Source organism: Lipotes vexillifer, unplaced genomic scaffold, assembly GCF_000442215.2.
Source record: "Lipotes vexillifer unplaced genomic scaffold, Lipotes_vexillifer_v1.1 scaffold1162, whole genome shotgun sequence".
NCBI lineage: Eukaryota > Metazoa > Chordata > Mammalia > Artiodactyla > Lipotidae > Lipotes > Lipotes vexillifer.
Window position 1 is genome coordinate 47,653 of NW_006779033.1, and position 6,060 is coordinate 53,712.

The 6,060-nt window shown below is 43.8% G+C and overlaps 1 non-coding gene across 1 annotated transcript; it reads left to right on the forward strand.

Moving 5' to 3' along the window:
- The first annotated feature begins 266 nt into the window (after positions 1-266).
- On the forward strand, positions 267-338 carry TRNAG-CCC (transfer RNA glycine (anticodon CCC)). The gene has a single exon. It is a non-coding gene; the product is annotated as a tRNA-Gly (tRNA).
- The last annotated feature ends 5,722 nt before the right edge of the window (positions 339-6,060 follow it).

A 6,060-nucleotide genomic window follows, 5' to 3' on the forward strand; every position in this document is an offset into this window, starting at 1 on the left:
AACAATGTACGTAATAACACACTGTGACTAAGTAGGGTTTATCCCAGAAATGCAAGGATGGCTTAACATCAGATGATATATTAATATACTACATTAAAATATTAAAAGGAAAGGGGGTCAAATGACAATCTCTAATGAATGCAGAAAGCACACCCCATACAATTCATTAACCATTCAGGATTAAGAACTCCTCACATGGTAGAAATAAGAGAACTTTAACCAGAAATAACAGAACTTTAACTTTAAAACAGTATCTTAGCAGGACTTCCCTGGTGGTCCAGCGGGTATGACTCTGCGCTCCCAATGCAGGGGCCCAGGTTCGACCCCTGGTCAGGGAACTAGATCCCGCATGCCGCAACTAAGGCGTGGCACAGCCAAAAATAAATATTTTTTAAACAAATGTACCTTAGCAACTATCTACAGCTTTTACTTAATAATAAAATTTTATAAAACTTTCAGAATTAAAAATAAAATAAGAATGCCTGGGGGCTTCCCTGGGGGCGCAGTGGTTAAGAACCCACCTGCCAATGTAGGAGACATGGGTTCGAGCCCTGGTCCGCGAAGATCCCACGTGCCTCGGAGCAGCTAAGCCCGTGTGCCACAACTACTGAGCCTGCGCTCTGGAGCCCGCAAGCCACAACTACTGAGCCCGTGTGCCACAACTACTGAAGCCCGCGCGCCTATAGTCCGTGCTCCACAACAAGAGAAGCCACCGCAATGAGAAGCCCGTGCACCGCAAAGAAGAGAAGCCCCCGCTAGCCACAACTAGAGAAAACCCGCGCACAGCAATGAAGACCTAACGCAGCCAAAAAATAAAATAAATAAATTTTTTAAAAAAATCCTTGTTAGTAACTGATATTCAACATCGTACCAAATGGCCCCAGCCAAAGTGATAAAGTAACAGGTACGAATTTGAAGAGGAAGAAAAATATAATCTCCCCTATTCGCACAAGATATAGTCATCTACATATAAACCCAAAAGAATCTATGAATTTTCAACCAAGATAGTTTGACAAGGTTGCTGGATGTAGACATGAAGCATAAACAGCCTTCCTGTGTACAAGTATTAACTAGTTAGAAAATATAACTTTACAGAGATCTAACAGGAGCAACAAGAAACTACAGTTTCTAGGAATAAATCTAAGGAAGACTGTGAAAAACTTTTAAAAAGTGCGCAGCAAAACATACCGAAGAACCAAAAGGTGGGGAGAGGGGGAGAGGATCCCATTCGAGCTCCTGCCTGCCCTCCCTCTCTCTCCTGATTCATTAATTTCCCCTTCCTATTAGCTTTCTCCCAGCGTCACACAACATACTATAATTTGCCCTATCTTAAAGCAAACAAACTCTAGAGCCTACCTCGCCCTCCTGGTTCCCTTTTCGAAAAACCAGCCCTGAGAACTGCCTACAGTCATCACCAATTCCTCTTTTCCCATGCTCTCACGAGCCCACGCCCGGTGGAGCCCCTGGACGCCCCCAAGCAGCTGCTATCATATCTAGTGGTCAATTCTAGGTCCCCACGACAGCACAGAACACAGTGGGTCACTCCCTCCTTGAAATGTTCGTCACCTGCTTCCAGCGCACCACTCTCCCTTGCTCCTCTTTTCCTGGCCACGCCTCTTCTTTTACTGCATCCTCATCTCGTCCCAAGTTCTATATAAGAACGTCCCCACGATCTAACCTTCACATCTCTTCTCTACCTACACTTAGTCCCTGGATGGCTCCATCCTTCACCCGGCTTTAAAAACCATGCACATACAGGCATCTCCCACCGAAGCATATGCCCTAAACTCTAAACTTTTAGACCCTGCCTGCCCACACCACCACCTGATGTCTAAAAGGCATCTCGAACTTAACACGTCTAAAGCCCAACTCCTACTTATCCATCCCCCAGCCCTCCCCCGCGATAAAAGCCAAAGCTGAACCCTAAGCAGTCACACCTGTGTCTGAATAATTGGCCAATCCCATTCTTCTAGTGACTCGAGCCTGGAAACCCCACGTTCTTTCCATTTCTTCTCCTTCCGTCACATCCAATATCCAATCTACGCGTAAATCCTGCCCAGCCCCACCTTCAAAACAGACCCCAAGTGCAGTCACTCCTCACTACTCCATCATCCCGCCACCCGGGTTTCAAACACCAACATCTTTTGCCCGAGTTATTCTGCCAGCCTCCTGACCAATCTCCCAGCTTCCTTCCTAGTCCTGCCACGGTTTGTTCTCCATATAGCATCCAGCACAACCCTTTAAAAATTTTAATTTGATTATGTCACTCCTCCAATGGCTTTCCATCTTAGTAAAAATAAAACTCGGAGTATTCAGCACATCTACAAAGGGCCTGCCTAGATCCCACTACCACCCTGACCTCAGGTACCATCCCTCTCTGTTTCCAGATGCACCAGCCTCCTTGCTGCTGCCCAAACTCGCTAAGAACACACCAACCTCTGGGGGCATTCCTTTGCTTTCAAGTCCCAAATGTCACCTTATCAATGAGGCTTTCTCTGACCATTTACATAAAACTAACCCACACCCCAAGCCACTAGCTGTATCCCACTTAGCCTGCTGCCACCGCTAGAATCTAAGCTCCTTGGGCAGGACTTTTATCTGTCAGCTCCACTGCTGCATCTCCAGTGCCCCAGAGTAACCCATGAATGCAATACAGCATCAACCCAAGCCCAACATGGAAGTGGAAGAACGCACCACCAAGAACAGCTGAGCCACATCTTTCAGAAAAAGAGAACAAGATCGAGATACCTGGCAGGGCAATTATTACAAAGCCATACTGATGACAACAGTGTGTGTTGTGTGACCAAGAGAAGACAAACAGACAAACACCAGGTGAGCATTAGAAACTGACCCACACACGTAAATGAAAACTTCACGTATGGCAGAGGGGCAAACGGGAAGGGGAGAGAGCGACTAGTTTAATAAATGGTGGCAGCAGATTATCCAGTTAAAAAACAAATCAGATCCCAACTTCATACCAGAAAAACAAACAGCAGGTTTTTGCTACCGTTAGAAGCAAAACTTTTGCATGAAAAGATAGAAGATAATGATCTTGGTGTAGGAAGGACTTCCTAAACAAGAAACAAAATGAGGAAAATAAGACTACATTAAAAGGTAAATTTTCATGAATTTGGTGAGTGAAATATGTAATTGTGTTACAGATTTTAAAATCTTTAATGAAGAGTGAGGACACAACACAGATGAGAAAACATTTGCAAGATGAATAACAAAGATTAGCATCGATTACAAAGAACTCCAACAAATCAAGAAAAAAGCAAAAGAAAAATGGACCAATAAATAAAAAAGGTTTTTAGAGAACACTCCACAATTCCTTCAGTGTTAACTTGTGTCTTCTGTTAAACAGCATGGATAGAATTCTATTTTTATGAAATGACTGTGACCTGTATAATCCACTCTTCCACCATTATTTATGCACAAAGCTGTCCCGAATGATGGGCCTTGGCTTGTGGTGGTTAATCTGGGTGCTAGAGCAGTGGATGACTTCTTTTTTTGACTTCCATCTTCTTTCCTCAATAAACATGCATATAGGGCCTTTACATACAAACCACGAGTAAGGTGATGAGACCATGAAATTCAAAGCACTTGCCTGCCAAGTGGATGTCAGTTGGTTCAAGTAGTGACCTTAAAAGGCTAAACTCTTTACTTCAAAGAGGCTGCTGAAAATACAAAGCATTCTCAGAACTTTCTCCTCTCTTAGGATTGCGCACAATCTTTTTTTGAATATCCCCCATGGTGTCAAAAATTCACAAAAATGAATTTGGGAATGAACCAGGGTAATTCGAAACTATACAGTCTAGTGAGTTAAGCTGATGATACGGTGTACATCAAATATGGTTTCCCACAAACAAAATGAAGTGTCCTGATAAAGAGCCCATCAAACTTCCTACTTCCTACTTTCAAACTTCACTGATTCTCAAACTTCCTACTTTCTACTTACTAAATCTACTTGACCCTGAGAAATCGGTTATATGATGAACGATGCTACTGGTGACAAAACAACAGGCTGGTTTCTTTGACACTGGTGCTTCCTTGGTTCTTTGGGACGGTAATGCTGCAAGTCAGACTTCTTTCTTTTTTTTTTTTTTTTGCAGTACGCGGGCCTCTCACTGCTGTGGCCTCTCCCATTGCGGAGCACAGGCTCCGGACGCACAGGCTCAGCGGCCATGGCTCACGGGCCCAGCCGCTCCGCGGCATGTGGGATCTTCCCGGACTGGGGCACAAACCCGTGTCCCCTGCATCGGCAGGCAGACTCCCAACCACCGCGCCACCAGGGAAGCCCAAGTCACTTTTAATGTTTGTACTGGACACGTCTTTCCCTTTAATATATTCTCCAAACATGTTTTTTTTTGGTTTTATTTTTGGTTTTTATTTATTTTTGGCTGTGTTGGGTCTTCGTTGCTGCGCGCTGGCTTTCTCTAGTTGCGGTGAGCACAGGGCTACTCTTCGTTGCAGTGCGCGGGCTCCTCGTTGCGGTGGCTTCTCTTGTTGCGAAGCACAGGCTGTAGGCATGCAGGCTTCAGTAGTTGTGGCACACGGCCTCAGTAGTTGTGGCTCACGGGCTCTAGAGCGCAGGCTCAATAGTTACGGCACACGGGTTTAGTTGCTCCGCGGCATGTGGGATCTTCCCGGACCAGGGCTCGAACCCGTGTCCCCGGCATTGGCAGGCGGATGCTTAACCACTGCGCCACCAGGGAAGCCCCCAAACATGTTTTAGTTTGTTCTATTTCTTAAAGAAAAAAAATCATAGTAAATGTCAAATCATCATTTATATTCATCATCTTTGTAGAAACTTTCAAAATCTCTTTTGGACGAAATTTTGACAAATGGAATCTCTGATCTTTCTTTTTTCATCAATGTTTTGTGCTTCATTATAGCCACCTGTTTAACCTAAAGTCTTTGGTGACAGTCAAAAATTGTTATCTGTGTTGACGCATTAAGTTCATGGCTCCTTGCGAATTTGCTTGATCTCATACGAAGCTGATTCATTTTCTACCCCATAATTAGTCACTCATTTTTAGGTTCATACAAAAGATTTCTAGGCTGCTGTGCACAGGAAACCTACCGGCTACCTGAAAATTACAGGGAATTACTGTGAGCTCCCACAAGCTACATGAGAAAATGTCATTGTTTTAGTCACATCTTCTCTATGTCTGCTTAGTGATCCCAAGGATGGAGACCATGGAAGAAAAGGCAGATGAGGATCCTGTTTGTTTTTGTAACAACTACCATCAGCTATTAACTTACACTACAAAGAGCTTAAGAAACCCTTATAACTCTAGCAAGAACAATCAGTGGGGTGTTTTTTCTTTTTCTCTGGTTAAGGTGTTAGTGTACGTCTTACAGAAGAGCATCTTGAACACCTTAGCATTAACCCTAACCCACCGAGGTAATGCCCACCGGACTCTGAGAACCCTTTATAAAGCATGTGAAAGGTCACCTCCATATACTCAAATACACTACTGTCACATCACGATTCATTTTGCTCCTCAAAACTTAAAAAGGTTTTTTTTTAAGGTGTAAGCAATCTTCATGTTTAAAAGGTATATGGTCATAAACTTGCTGCAGGAAATTTTTCTAACGCCATGTTTAACAGACTCATAAATCACTTGAGAGCGTTTACTAAATAGCTCCTCAGTAGCGCTTGCTAACATATATGCTAACAGAAATCGAAAACAGGAGAAGAGTCAATCTTCCTACATGTTTGTCGCTCTTTTGTATCACTACTAACGTCTTACATATAATATACAAGCAAACACCCGACTGGACGACGTGTCCGTCCTAAACTGATGATGAAGTTCAGCGGGGGCGAGAAACCCATTTTCTACCAAAGACGAAATGAGCTACAGGGAAAGGGGAGGGAGGACGAATACAAGAGTAGCTTAGTTTATAGATAGAAAGTTGATTTGTTTTGGAAAGACAGAGGATTCCACTGTTTGCTTGGTTTTTTCATTCAACTTTTGAGAACAGTTCAATTCCATATCATATGACGGAGGGCACCAAACAGGCGGTGGGGGTGGGATGAGACGAGTGGCGGGAGAG